Consider the following 15,838-nt stretch of genomic DNA (forward strand, 5'->3'; position numbering starts at 1 on the left):
GTGACTGAGAATGGGGACTGTGCTGGCCTAGTTCCGGTTGGACTGGCCTCGACCATGAGATTGTCTGCTGCAAGCCTTGGACCGCCACGATTGACGCTTGCATCTATTGAGTAAGCAGGTTGAACTATCTACAAATGCAGCGGGCTATTCCGGTGGAGCAGGTTTAAGCTCCTATTTCGGTGTAGCAGGTTTGGGGCTCTGTAATGACCCCAAGAAGTTGGAGCGCGGTATTGTGAAGCACGCGATGCATGTTCCTCGTGACTTTATGCTAAAATCTCTCCCTTCGATTGAGGTTGACTAGCTAGGGGCTGACCCTTCCTCTAGTGCCAATTTGTTGCCGCCGTATCCAGACCGAGATAGGAGTGCAGCTCGGACGACCCTAAAGTCGGATGAAGATGCTCTGAGCAGGCCGATTGAGGCGTTTGGCGTTGAACTCTTCCACTGGGTGGCCTATAGAAAGTCTACTTATCGGAGGATTTTCGGTGGGGGACCCTCTGATGCCTAAGTCTGAACAATGAGGCAACAATATGGAAGGAAGAGATTTCAACAAAGTGAATGCTTTATGAAAACAGTAGCATATTGTGGACCTCAAGTCCCCTAGGTTGTTCTCCTTATATAGGGGAGCTAATCTTGTTATTATCTGGGCTGACGTGACGTAAAATTACGCCACACAATAGCTGGTGGTACGGCTGCGGCATGGGGGTCAGTCCATGTGGGCAGAGTGTGGTGCAGGTCTAACACGGGACATGGGACTATCATGATCACAAACTGATAGAGCCGTCGGTTGTTGGGGCTGTCGGCCTTTGTTGATGCATGTCGATTATTCTCCGCGGCTGGCGACTCTTCAGTCAGAGCCAAAGTTGTTCACCACGGTTTGCTTCCGATGACAGGAAGGTCGGTCGGACCTGAGGTCAAAATGTTAGTATTTCTCCCATCAGAAAGCTATTAGCACAAATGGCTCTTCTAGATATTAAAAACTTAATCAAACATGATCTATCTTAGATTTTAACCTCTATAGTCCCATATCAAACAAAAATTCTTAACCACCTAGCTAATTATTTGACATTGATAATTTGCTATATTTTATTAAATATATTTATGTTATTAAATGATTTATATCAAAAAGTTGCTCCCCTTTACTCCTCGCCCTCCTAACCTCGTGCCTTTACCCCGCTTAGCTCCTCCCACCATCTCCTCTTTCTGCTGACCTCCATCTCCATTTCTAGCATCGTTGTGGTCGGCCCCTCAACCCTAACACATTGAGTGTCACAATCTTCCTTGATTTTCTTCTCTCTCTTGTCGTCAATCCCTCTCTCATGCTTGATCTTCGACCCTAATTTCTACCACCATCTACCTCTCCCTCGTTGTCAATCTTCATAAGAAAAACCCCTCTTGGGCCCTTCTCTGCCAGAAGAAAGGAAAATATATGGTGGAAGCAAAGTTTTTAAAAACTGACCAAACCAAACTGAACCACCCAATGATACCGAATTGATGTAGGATGGGTCTACTCTTGTTGGGTTTGAGGGCAAATCAATGTGAATCACACTCGAACTAAGTGAACTACTCGATTCTCTAGTGGTTCACCTTAAACTGCGGATAGATTCATAAGTGGTTCTCAAACCACTAGAGAATCAAGTGTTCACCTTGAAATATGTGTAGACTCGCCAAAATAGGTAGATTAGCAAGTGGTTCCTTGTTGGATCATGCAGAGTATTGGGAAGCCTCTTCCACCATACATTATCCCTTCTTGTAGGTAGAAAAGGTTCCAAGAGCACAGACAATTTGGATGGAGGTGGAGACCGTGCAGCTCTATCAAAGGCAACAAGGGATAGGGAGATGATGATGAAAATTGGAGGGGTAATGATCAGGATCGGAGATAAGTGTGGAAGAAAGATGAAGACAGGAGTACCTATCGAAATGGGAGATCAAGGTGGTAGCCTAGTGGTTAGGGGGCGATAATTCCGCCCAAGTTGCCCGGACTCGAAACGCACGAGCGTCGATTAAATTAGGGGACCGGATGCCCCACGCCCGGATGGCTTGCTGGCGGTTATGCCTTCCTTCCATTTGTACCAAAGTGGTGCTGGAGTGACGTACCCACACATGAGGCGGTGAGCCCAGTGAGGTGAGCCCACGGATCGAGAAAGACACGTGAAACCTACGACCTGTATCGAACATTCCCTGGTGAAAGGAAGGCCTAGTGGGGGCTGCTACGCGGGTAGGCTGGTCCCTCCCCCTCCCCTCCTATTATTTACAAAAAAAAAAAAATGAGATCAAGGTGGGTGAGAGTGAGTGAGCGAGAGAGAGAGAGAGAGAGAGAGAGAGAGAGAGAGAGAGAAGTGGGGCTGGAGGGGGAGAGAGGAGAAGGATGAGGAAGATGGCAATTGGGGTTAAGGTGTCGGAGACAAGGATCCTCAACTTTGAAATTAAAAATGGGGTATCCAAATTGAAAATTCATATCTTTGATCAAGCACTAAAAATACATCACATGTTTTAATAGCCTCTAACCTATCCATCATATGAATAGAAAAATACATAATAAAATATTTAAATTGAGAAATCATGATCTACACATGTTAGAAAATTAAAAGATTTCTATTGGTAGGTCATAGAAAAACATGATTTCGTATCATATTAAGCCTTCATTTTCACAATCATCTAATACAAGGTCAAAGACTAAAAACTACATGATTTTTTTTATTTTTGGATATTTTTACTGACATAAATTATGCTCAATGACGTGGATCTATGATTTAAATAGTTGTTATTGATTTTTAAGTCAAAAAAAAAATAGGTAACATCTCCTCAAGACACGAGCACCATCCACCATACCACTAGGAAACTCTCCAAAATTATCTTGCCCCTTGAAACATCATAAATCAATCCCCAACAAGATTTAGCCTCGAAGGGAGTTGTCACCAATATCATTGTAAGAGACTGAGAATAATCACCTTTGCTCAGAATTCCTGCTCCCAGATCAAATATGATGCTCCTGACTTACATCACCATCCTTGGGTTCTGTTGTGTCCATACTCTGATCTAAATTGATGCTATGCATTATTGAAAAATCATGAATCTTAACTACAACATGATCGTAAGGATTTCTTAAGAAGTCTAACTCGTCATCACAGTGAATGCTATTTGGAGGGTCCATTTTCAGAACTCCAGCATCCAAGAAGAAGCACATTGAAAGGTTAGCTGACTACATAGGAAAACATGGATAAAGTTGGTCCCAGAAATTCTTTTTAGAAATGGTCTATTCAGATGCATGATGGCCTTGAACCTCTTTTGCTCTTCCTCCATCCATGAAAGTCAGAAACTGCAGCCTCCTCACCCATGCACTTGAATCTACAAGCATGGAAAGTTGAACCCAATTCATGTTTCAATTGGAGCCTCTTCCCTCGCACATGAAATCTAATGCACTCTACAGAACCAGGATATTTACATAGACAGGTATCTTTCCTTCTTTAGTAGCGCCTGAAAGTTGGTTTCTTCTCCTAGATTTTCTGGAGGCCGGATCCATGTCTCCAACCATTTCAAGGCATCAGAAACACGAAACTTCAGAAGGGTTGCCAGTCCATTGTGGCACCTTCACTTGAAAAGAAGGGCTCTCAGGGACTTGAATCTATAGTTGATGTCTTTATAGCCAGCAAGCGATGGCATCGAGCATTAGCTGGGGATGTTGGGAGTTTACATTTGACATCATTACTGCCTTCTCCTGCAGCCATAAACCCTTTTCATCCTGTCATCATCATGAAGTGTGCATGTTTCAGACAGAGAATTAGATTGCCTGTTTACCGATTGAGGCCCCTAGTTTCATCTTATTTTCTTTTTAATGTGCAAACCGGCGCCAACAGAATCCTCATAAAAGAAAGAATGTACCCTATGCATTACAAGTATATATGCATTTATAGAAGAAAATAAGAGAACTATTTCAAAAAAACACTAAAAGCAAATGAAAAGCTCTTAAATACAGGAATATCATATGATCAAATATGTCATTCTCCGAAGTATCCAAATGCAACCAACCCATTTCATGTTTAGGCACTATTTGCTTCTTTTAACATTTACATCAATATACATCTACTGCAATGATACCTGAGCACATATTTTACATGCTCAGAGGCAGGCATATTAAAGTGATACGTTAACTTAATTTTTTTTCTTCCAAACAGTTGTTAGGAAAAAAAAAAGTGGAAGTTTAACCTAAAACAGGAAAATAAAAGGTTATAGAAGCATTAGTAGTCTGGCAATCAGCAGAAATTATTGAGCTATCACTGCAGAAGTAGCTAACTTGAAAGTGATTTACTTGGATATCTACCAACAACGTGATTTATATCATTTTAGTTAAGGTTTAAAAAGTCTGGCAGGTACCATATGACATCAGGCAATGCATAGCATTTTTCTGCTCTTATGTACAGTACGGAATGCCTTAATATCTTGATTTGAACTGTATTCCCTATGCATAGAATAGTATAATGTGCTATATTGCACAATATACTATGATACCTGATAGTAAAATTTGATTAAGTTGGGTAAAGCCCTGCTTCAAAAAAAATGAACACATTTTAGACTGTTTATCAACCAAAGCAGCATTTCAACTTGTTGCTTTACCCCTAAACTAATTCTAATGATTATATGCACACAAAAGATAGAGGTTTGGTTCAATGCAATTTGGCAAGGAAACAATGATCTTGAAGATTAATTTGAGGTCTTTCAGGGTAACAAGCATTTCTAACTGACATTTTTTATATCCGTAAAAAGGGATTTGCTATCATTTGACATAATCATAACACATGATATCAAAAATGTAAGACTGAATTATCTAAGACATCAGAATATAGTCAACTACTATGTCCAACTGTGTTGGATTCCTTGATACCACTGATTCATGAACTCCAACTTGATTTGGACTTCCTAAATCAATCATATATCATGGTAATATTAGACAGTTGGACATAGTAGTTTACCTTCTATTATTTTAGATCATGATGACTGTTTTCTGAGTCAATTTTGAAAATTTTTATAAGCAACCAACATGAAATCGAAGTGGAGCACCACACTTTATCCACAAACAGATGGTCATATAGAGGTCGTAAATTGTATAATGGTACATCTTCTTTGAAGCTATAATAATAACCATCTAAAAACATTGGATTATAGCATACTTATTTCCACATCACTTGCAATCAAGCCATACACAATTTTACCCAAAGTTCACCTTCCGAGGCTTAATAGGGTTATCTGCCAGAATTTGACCTATAGTTTGCAATTGATGCCAAGTCAAGATTTAACAAGGAAGAGTAAGACTCGGGATAAGTTCAAAAGTTCGTACAGAATATGAGAGAGGTACATCAAGTGGTTAAGACATAGCTACACAAATCATAACAAAATATAAGTACCGATGACAACCATCAAGTAAATTGTAGCTTTCAAGAGGAAGATATAATTTGCCTACACTTGGACTAAGAAATATTGTAAGTAATTTGACATGGTCTCTTCATAATTTTGATAAAAATTGCAAAATCCACCTTTCACCTTGATTAGCCATCTTGAATGGAGATGTATTCTATCATCAATGCAGAAAATCTAAAGTTATTTGAGCTTTCTATGCTGAATGAAGACCAAGAGCAGGAATTAGCATTGCTGTCCATGAATGATCTATGGGTCGAGCAAGAAGAGATGTCGGCCAAGGACTCATCATCGATAGGAAGATCACATAGACGGATAGACCCGAAGAGGAAAGATGAGTCTTTTCATGTCAACTATAGCAAAGTAAAGTGGTTCAATCGAGAAAAAGCAAATCAAGAGTTTCTCCACCTTCAATTTTAGTCCGGTGGGAACTATATATCCTAGGGGAGTTTTGATCCGAAAGAATCACTACACGCATTGTAAACCAGCTCGTCCACACCAGATAGATCTAGATAGGGTTCAAGAAAAAGATCCACCACATCCAAAGTCAATTTATAAAACAAAACATTCAAAAGGCATAATTTTCACATATAGTGTTTGTTTTTAACATTTTTTGAAATTGGGTAACTTTTGAGATCTAAAGCGTGAAAACCCACTAATAGGACTGTTAGGCTTGAAACAAACCCGATTCAAGGCTGTTTAGCGCACCAAATTGCCCAATCAAAATCAAGTTAGCATTTATAGTAAGCAACGACTGGGATATAACTCAAACTATAAAGAATTAGATGATGTGATAAAAAACAAAGTTGATGTAGAAGTTGAAATCCAACATCCTGACCAATTTTGATACTTTTTGTCTTTTTCTATTTTTGGTAAAATTCAACTTTTTAGTCAAAAAGACTGAATCTGACCTAGAATTTGGAGAGGCAGACCTCATTTGTAGAATCAGAGGTTTTGTACCACAATTTTGTTTATTGGTTTTAAAGAAAGCAAATAGAAAAACCTCTGCTTTCCCCTTGCTATCAAGTTTGTTTTCATTTATTGTTTCTTTTGTTCTATGAGAGATTCGAGTTAATTGAATTAATGGAAGAAATTCCTTCTCTCTCCAATCAGATCAGAAAAGATATGGAAAAGTTTGAAGTAACAGCAAGGTGGCCCAAAATAAGAATCCTTAGTGGATATAGATCTATAAAGCTAACACCAAATAGATGGGATAAGGCTAGATAATTATGGTTTTGTTTATGATACTCTTCATAAATATGCTTAATATGCATCGTAAATACATCTTCTTCATAATTCATTCTTGTCTAACGAGAAAAAAAAAACAAGCCTAGATGAAGGAAAGAAGAAACATAGCTGATGAAGTTAATATATATGAACTCTTCTTGCAGGAGATTGGAATCCCAACTCCCTTGGCTCTCATTGCCAATACAAGTAAATCAAATTTCTCAAACTCAAGTAGACAAATTCACCCATCAACAAGGAAATGCAATTGGGAACATGAGTTGCTTCCATTTGCTTATAATATCTTCAAGAAACTTGACATCTTGATTAGAAGATAATTTTGGGGAAGCTGCACAATCTGTCAACTTCAGCAAGAACAACTTCATAAACTGTGATGCATTAGATGCTAAGCAACACAATCTTAGATGAGTTGCCTTCAAAAGTCGATCAATGACCTGGAAGAAATCAATATTCCAATATCATGTCCTCATGAGGTCAAAAACAGAAGAAGTACTAGCATGTTCTCAAAACTTTCCCACTATTGGCAGCAACTTGGACAATCCAGTATTCTAGTTCAAATTTTGTAGGTTATTTTCATGACAGCCACTTTCATCACCAGTTAATCGAACTCTCTTCAAGTATGGTCAACCTTTATCCCAGCCACAATGACTTGCAAACCCCTAAGGTAATGCTCTAAGACAATGATAGTAGCATCTCCAGATAACTGTGAAAGACCTGCAGAAGATGCTGCTTACTCCCAATATATACAAAAAATCTCCAAACATAGCCACATATGCAGCCAAATATAAGAAACACTATATTTATGTTCTACCAATTCACTAATTAATTAACAAATATGGAGATTTGGAGTCAAGAAGTTGGAAGCATAATTGCTAGATTTAAACTAAAAAAGAGGTTTTTATTAAATACACATTACATGGCCAATGCTTGGTGGTAGAAACATCCAAAAAATAAATCAAGTGATATTAGTTTTGAGAACACGGAATATTACTATGAGCGACATGTTCCCATATGAAGAATTGGGAATGCAGAGTTGGTTTCTGTGGAACAAGTACCCATTTTGCAAATAGACAACTCAGGTTTTTTTCTATTTTCACCACACTCAAGTCTTATGTAAGTGGAACTGCATTTATATCATCCCATAATGATTCTTGACTGACTTAAAACTTGCAACTACAATGGTCATGCCTTGGAAAAACTAGGTCCTCGAGCTTGGGCACTGACCCATTATTTATATGACAAATATGCATATTTCTTACTTGAGCATGCATATGAAACCATAAGTAGGGTAGTTAACTTAATATCAACACTTCTTCTTTTTTTTGCAAAAACATCATATTTTTAAAAAGAAAAAGAAAACATAATTTAATAAAAGGATAAAAACATAATGTGGTACCCGTCGCTATTTACAGATCGGTTTTCGGTTCAGCGCCTATGGGGGATCGATCATGGGTTTCCGAACCTTGCTCACGAGTCAAAGACAGATCGGCTCGAGCCCCAACCCGAGTGATTTAAGCCCGACTCTCTCCGGCCAAGGCTAACCAAATAGAAATCGAGGGAAGCCCAGCCCTACATATAAATCTCGCCGAAGGGCTCCGCGTCTCGCGGTCGGCTCCACTCCAGAAGAAGCTGTCGCTGGTCGCAACTCGTTGAACCCTTAAAACCCGAGCCGACGTCAGGTACGCCATATGAAGAATTGGGAATGCAGAGTTGGTTTCTGTGGAACAAGTACCCATTTTGCAAATAGACAACTCAGGTTTTTTTCTATTTTCACCACACTCAAGTCTTATGTAAGTGGAACTGCATTTATATCATCCCATAATGATTCTTGACTGACTTAAAACTTGCAACTACAATGGTCATGCCTTGGAAAAACTAGGTCCTCGAGCTTGGGCACTGACCCATTATTTATATGACAAATATGCATATTTCTTACTTGAGCATGCATATGAAACCATAAGTAGGGTAGTTAACTTAATATCAACACTTCTTTTTTTTTTTGCAAAAACATCATATTTTTAAAAAGAAAAAGAAAACATAATTTAATAAAAGGATAAAAACATAATGTGGTACCCGTCGCTATTTACAGATCGGTTTTCGGTTCAGCGCCTACGGGGGATCGATCATGGGTTTCCGAACCTTGCTCACGAGTCAAAGACAGATCGGCTCGAGCCCCAACCCGAGTGATTCAAGCCCGACTCTCTCCGGCCAAGGCTAACCAAATAGAAATCGAGGGAAGCCCAGCCCTACATATAAATCTCGCCGAAGGGCTCCGCGTCTCGCGGTCGGCTCCACTCCAGAAGAAGCTGTCGCTGGTCGCAACTCGTTGAACCCTTAAAACCCGAGCCGACGTCAGGTACGCCTCCTCGGTCTCCATCTCTTCCATTCTTCGAATCATGATTAGTTCTCTTCTTCGTTCTCGTTCCGGTTGGAATCTTGACCTCGTGGTTCAGTAATTTAGGTTTCCATTTTCTCTCTTTGTCTCTAAGCATTTATAGTAGTTATTGGTACACTTTACTGTTGATTTATAAAGGTTCTGATTGAAATCCGAGGTTTTTAGTTGGGATTGCATGATAAAGCTCTTGTCTTTGGTCTGCGAAGAGCTGATCCTCTGATTTCTTCCCTGTTTGTCCAAGTGAGCAACTTTAATGAGTGTTCCATAGGGCAGCGCTTAGCTTCTTCTGTGGTTTAAGAAATACTAAAGGCTGCTCTTTTTTGTGTTACGTTCTGCAATTAGTAGGGTTTAAGCTTTTGCGCGGAATCATTGTTTGGATGGGAGTTCTGTTGAATTATATAATCGTTGCTTTCTGTACATCTTAACTTTTCTTTTTGCTTGAAAATATCTTTTGTTGCTTCATGATTGCTTGTACGTGCAAGCCAAGTTTGTATACGCTATCAGAAGAACCAGCGTGCCTATGTATATGCATTTTCCTGAATTTTTTTAAAGAGAACTATGTCATTTCAGTTTGGGGGGGGCTTAAATTCCTTTTTAAATAGGAGTTAGATCTTCCACTTGGCACCCGTAAAATGAGTTAGTGTCGCATATGGCGTGATTGTTGTTTTCTTTCTGGTTTATTCATTTGGAATTAGCATATGATAGTATCTCAATATTTTACTTGCTGATAGAACATAATGGTGTATATTTACTGTCTGATTTTTCAAATAGTAAATTTTAAGGCTCGGAAATGGAGGAATTGGAATTTTACAAAATGGAATCTGCAGTCTTTCTTTTTGTGATCCGGCCCCTAATTGGACCTGCATATCCTGCCGTTAGAAAAAAATATTTTTCTTGATAATATCTTTGTTTCAAGATGCTTTTATATGACAAGTTGGAGTTGCATTAGCAAAATTTTGTGAGTAACCAAAATAGCAAAGCTGATGAGAATGAATTAAATTCCTGGAGGAGACAAGGAAAAACATTATCAAAGAAAATCCAAAAGGTAAAAGAAAAATCTGGATTTAGAAAATATTACAATATGAGATTAAAAAAAAAACCATTTCCGATGTTTTTCGGATAGAATTTTTCAAGTTAGATCTAGATTTCCTTAAAATTTTCATATGTTATAGAAAACAATAAGATGTTGCAGAAGAAATATCTGAACATTATTCCACGATTTTTTTAAAAAAATATATTCTGATTGATTTGTGGAGCAATACATATCTCTATCCTAGGATTCCTATATAATGATGGAATATGGCATGCATCTTTATGGTGTTCTTGGAGTTCTTATTCCTTTTTTAAAGTCTGTAAATAGCAAAAAATTTGTGGGAATTACAAATGAGTTCTTTCATTTCATTAATATAAACTCATTGTGGTCGCATTGTAAATACTTATGACAATGCTTGGGATGCATTAAAGTGGTTTTTGTAATATTAAAGTGGTGCTCTATACTTGTTTTTTCAAGTTTAGATCAAATAATGCTTACTAATTATTACATTTTAAGTCGAGTTCATGTGTTAACTGTTGTCAATGTATCTTTTGGTCATACAATATGGATACTTTACTGAGATTAATGCAAGTTATAATCATTAATTGAAATATGTGAAGGTATATTTTTTTTGTAAATACTGTTTAGGCACTTGCCTAATCGCTTGGGCTGCTCCTGGGATATAGAAGGCTCCACCACCTTGGGCTGCCTAGGCTATTTGACCACTGAGTGGTGGTGGCCTTAATTAATTCTCAAAGCCCTAGTACAAGATGTCATCCCTTCTATCAAGCAAAACATGGAGCTATAAGTTGAGCTGCATTTATTTGGACTGTACGTGCACCATACATGCAGTCAGTTAACCACACAAACAATATCCCCATTATCTCAGATGATTAATACCCATATATATTTAGTAGCCATCTAACCATTGCTTGATGCATACAAGTACACATTTATATATTAAAATCATTATTCTGTTGTTAATAATCTCAGTCTATTTATGTATCATAAATATATCTAAGGCCAAAAATGGTTTTGTAGTCTAAGAACAGTTAAGTCATGTAGAACAAAGGAGAAATATGAAAGAAGAGGAATAAAGTTTATAACAATTTTCTTTTTAATGTTGGCTCTCCATTCTTCTGAGTTATGGAGAATTGATAACTAAATATTTATTAAATCTCTTTTACCATTTAATGGTTAAAATGCATGCTCGAGAGATTCCCATATTTACATTCTTCTTCTCTTAATTCTTGTCTCTTTCTGCCGTCTTAGTATCAGAACAAGTCTGCTTTATCAAATTGAGGTCCTTGAAGTCTCAAGTATTTTCAAAAAAAAAATAATAAGTGGGGGTTGAAGTATTAAGACCATTGAAGAGGTTGGGAATCTTGCAGAGAAGATTAAATCGGTTATGGATTCATTTCTTACCCAAGATTTGGGCAACTAAGATCTCTTTAACCATATCTTCTGTACATGCTTTTATTTATGTTGGGAGTTCTGAGGATTCTTATGCAGAGGATGTCATGAAAAGTTAATTTACAACCTATGTGCATTGACATAGAAGACATGCATTAAAGATGCTGGATATCTCTCAAAATTTGAGAGAAGCATCTCATGATTAATGCTTATAATCTTAATATTGTGATGGAGAACAAAAACCTATTATCTTCACTGCTAGAACTTGAAACCTCTTATCTTTCGGCCTGATCGTTAATCCAAATGTTTCTTTTGTCTCACTTGTGATTCCGGCACCTCTTACCTAGCGAAAAATTTCAGGGAAGGAGCATTTGAGAGTGAATAAGCACGAACAAAAATAATTGTCTTTTGGTAGGTTTAATTGTTTTTATGTGTATCCTGCCCACATGCTAAATAACATTAGTCTTTATTGTAGAGTATCATTGTTATACTCTGTGATTTGCGGACAGATCCAATCTTGGGATCTGAAAAGTTGGCCTGATGCTTAATATATACCCCTTCTTTTGATCCAGCAACCTTGTGGCACAATACTAGGAATCCACCCCTGATTTATTTTATCATACTAAATTCAGCTGTGTAATCTAATTTGACAACAAACCTAATTTAAATCTGTATTTACTATCTCGTAGTAATTCAAGGGGAAAGTCATGCATCTACTTAAAGACCATTATGCTTGAGAACTGTACAAAAACAAACAAATCCTGACTCTCCAGGAAGGTAGTCTGATTCTAAATTTTTTCACAAACTTGTTAACTAACAACACTATAAATTATCCCATTCTTACCTTTTTTTGCTACATCACTTAGACCCCGTTAACTCTATCAAACTGGAAGAGTCTTAACACATTGAAAAGGTTTTGCTTCAAAAAAAATTCCTTATATATTCTCTGCCTAAAAGAATATTAGTTTTATTGTACAACATAAATGAGTGCTCAGGTCTTATTTATCACTCTTGGAAGGCTAAATTTTGGTTGAATTCAAGAGCACAGTTTTAATCAATTAGTAAATGCTGAACCCAACGAGGTTTTGCAAAACCAATTTAAGCAAACTCTGTCATAGTCTGGTGCCTGTTCCCAACTGGATTCAGATATCATGGAAAAACCATAAAATGAAACTTCAAAAAAAAAAGGAGAAAAATTAATTTTCAATTGTTGCCTGGGCAAGACATTTCCAGTTATATTGGATCCAGTGCGTTGCTTGTTCTATTTGCATCAAATTCAATCCATGCAGAACTATGTTCTTAAATTCGTCCACCTGTTCATGATGTAATCTTCCTGTCTTAATTCCCACTTCACATTCAAAATAGTTGTTTCTAGTCTGTATTTGTTGATGTCCCCTCTAATTGCTAGTTCACAGGTTATTTAGGTCACCACCTAAGTGATAATATATTCTTCTGACATATAAAATTTTCAACGACATATTTTGGTTGGATTTTTTCATCTGTTAGCTCTTACTTGACAACTTTAGACAGTAATTAGGGGCCGGATCACAAAAAGAAAGACTGCAGATTCCATTTTGTAAAATTTCAATTCCTCCATTTCCGAGCCTTAAAATTTACTATTTGAAAAATCAGACAGTAAATATACACCATTATGTTCTATCAGCAAGTAAAATATTGAGATACTATCATATGCTAATTCCAAATGAATAAACCAGAAAGAAAACAACAATCACGCCATATGCGACACTAACTCATTTTACGGGTGCCAAGTGGAAGATCTAACTCCTATTTAAAAAGGAATTTAAGCCCCCCCAAACTGAAATGACATAGTTCTCTTTAAAAAAATTCAGGAAAATGCATATACATAGGCACGTTGGTTCTTCTGATAGCGTATACAAACTTGGCTTGCACGTACAAGCAATCATGAAGCAACAAAAGATATTTTCAATCAAAAAGAAAAGTTAAGATGTACAGAAAGCAACGATTATATAATTCAACAGAACTCCCATCCAAACAATGATTCCGCGCAAAAGCTTAAACCCTACTAATTGCAGAACGTAACACAAAAAAGAGCAGCCTTTAGTATTTCTTAAACCACAGAAGAAGCTAAGCGCTGCCCTATGGAACACTCATTAAAGTTGCTCACTTGGACAAACAGGGAAGAAATCAGAGGATCAGCTCTTCGCAGACCAAAGACAAGAGCTTTATCATGCAATCCCAACTAAAAACCTCGGATTTCAATCAGAACCTTTATAAATCAACAGTAAAGTGTACCAATAACTACTATAAATGCTTAGAGACAAAGAGAGAAAATGGAAACCTAAATTACTGAACCACGAGGTCAAGATTCCAACCGGAACGAGAACGAAGAAGAGAACTAATCATGATTCGAAGAATGGAAGAGATGGAGACCGAGGAGGCGTACCTGACGTCGGCTCGGGTTTTAAGGGTTCAACGAGTTGCGACCAGCGACAGCTTCTTCTGGAGTGGAGCCGACCGCGAGACGCGGAGCCCTTCGGCGAGATTTATATGTAGGGCTGGGCTTCCCTCGATTTCTATTTGGTTAGCCTTGGCCGGAGAGAGTCGGGCTTGAATCACTCGGGTTGGGGCTCGAGCCGATCTGTCTTTGACTCGTGAGCAAGGTTCGGAAACCCATGATCGATCCCCCGTAGGCGCTGAACCGAAAACCGATCTGTAAATAGCAACGGGTACCACATTATGTTTTTATCCTTTTATTAAATTATGTTTTCTTTTTCTTTTTAAAAATATGATGTTTTTGCAAAAAAAAAAAAAAGTGTTGATATTAAGTTAACTACCCTACTTATGGTTTCATATGCATGCTCAAGTAAGAAATATGCATATTTGTCATATAAATAATGGGTCAAATATTAAGTTAACTTACTCTATGTCCACTTCATGTGAGTTCAGTTTCTTTTGAGAATAAGAAAAACCCCTTACCTTCATGTTCAAAGCTTCATCCAAATCAGATGTTGATCAAATAGTGACACCCATATTAAAGTGTTTGAATAACAGAATAGTTTCTGATTTTATATGTTAAATCATTTTAGGCATCATAAACTTATTAAAGAAATTATACCAGTGGATGTCCTTGACTGTGAAAAACTGCAATCCTAGTATAGGACACACTGTATGATACCTCATAGATATCCTTATATCTATCAATAAAAGCATTAGGGTTCCAGTTATCTTGTACTCAGTTATCTTCCAAACTTTTCTGCCAGCTGATTTAGTCCAAACAAATAAATGGGCTTTGTTTGAGAAGCCATATATGGTACCTTGGTGCCAAGATCATTCCAAACATATTGAAACTTTTAACTTTTAGATTTATTCACAGAACAGAACCTGATAATGCATCAAAGAATGCAGGTGATAAGACAACATACCAAAGAAATGATAGAAGAGCAACTAGCACAAAGACATAATTTATTATATTTATATATTGCATTTCAAGAATAGTTGAAAAAAGAAAAAAAAAACTTTATTTGGGCATTGCACAGGTTACAAGCTAGTTAGAGAAAAGCATGCAGAACTTTGAAAACTTACTTCAACAAAATTCTTATGCACCAGATTACTCTCTTTATCAAGATACGAGGTTCTGTACCATCTGCAATCACATAACCATGAAAGAAAAAAGTTAACTGAACATAGATTATTTTAAAACAAACTAACGAACAGATACCAACAAATTGCCAGAAATTACCTGACTCGTGTGCCACGAACCTAAAACCATGTGACTTCCTCCAGGACAGACTCAGTTACTGCAATATTAACACCTATCCATCTGGTAAAATATCCGTGGCTAAGTTAAATGATTGTCGTAGCGGCAAGATAATTTCAAAAAAAATCATAAATATATCAATTTTAACAAATGTATGGAAAAGGAGAAGGCAAGAAATAATTACTATTATAATATAGAAGGATGAAAAAAACTGTCCTCAGATGCATGGATGACGTATGATATGTACCTCAGAATGCACTTTGAAGACCATCTGGGTTAGAGATCAGTCCAACCATCCTGTCCTTGATGGCATAACCTTGACTTACAAAGGCTTATGCTTCTACATCACGACCGGCAGGTGCCGCAGTGAGATCAATGATGACCAGCAGGCCCTGCTATTTTTGGATATATATGTTATTTAACTCAACCAGCAGTTTCCCAAACCTCTTATTCTATAGTAACAAAATTAAACTTCTAGTGATTTAATAATTAGAAAAAGGAGATAAGACCATTTTTCAATTACACAACTTCTTGTATATGATAAAGATGGAAAAAAGATGACAAATTAGCACAAAAATCAAGTATAAAAAATGCATTCCTTTTT

General features: G+C 37.3%; 1 protein-coding gene and 1 long non-coding RNA gene across 23 annotated transcripts in view; one reads left to right on the top strand and one right to left on the bottom strand.

Moving 5' to 3' along the window:
• The window catches only part of LOC103698463 (50S ribosomal protein L33-like), a 59,701-nt gene that overhangs the window by 19,728 nt on the left and 24,135 nt on the right, over window positions 1-15,838 (bottom strand). For 13 of the 22 annotated variants that reach the window (XR_005511974.1, XM_039126716.1, XM_039126708.1 and 10 more), the window contains 5 exons: window positions 15,482-15,629; window positions 15,217-15,297; window positions 15,060-15,120; window positions 13,921-14,187; window positions 2,739-3,739 (listed from right to left, as the gene is read on the bottom strand). The gene's annotated coding sequence lies outside the window, so the exon portion shown is untranslated. Of the gene's footprint in view, window positions 1-2,738; window positions 3,740-6,616; window positions 7,369-13,920; window positions 14,188-15,059; window positions 15,121-15,216; window positions 15,298-15,481; window positions 15,630-15,838 lie in introns of those variants that run through there. The other 9 variants (XR_005511973.1, XM_039126715.1, XM_039126712.1 and 6 more) reach the window with 7 other exon arrangements.
• LOC120110854 lies at window positions 7,375-13,117 on the top strand. The gene is made up of 2 exons (XR_005511975.1): window positions 7,375-8,333; window positions 9,011-13,117. It is a non-coding gene; the product is annotated as an uncharacterized LOC120110854 (long non-coding RNA).

The sequence above is a fragment of the Phoenix dactylifera genome, chromosome 5, assembly GCF_009389715.1.
Source record: "Phoenix dactylifera cultivar Barhee BC4 chromosome 5, palm_55x_up_171113_PBpolish2nd_filt_p, whole genome shotgun sequence".
In the NCBI taxonomy this organism is placed as follows: domain Eukaryota; kingdom Viridiplantae; phylum Streptophyta; class Magnoliopsida; order Arecales; family Arecaceae; genus Phoenix; species Phoenix dactylifera.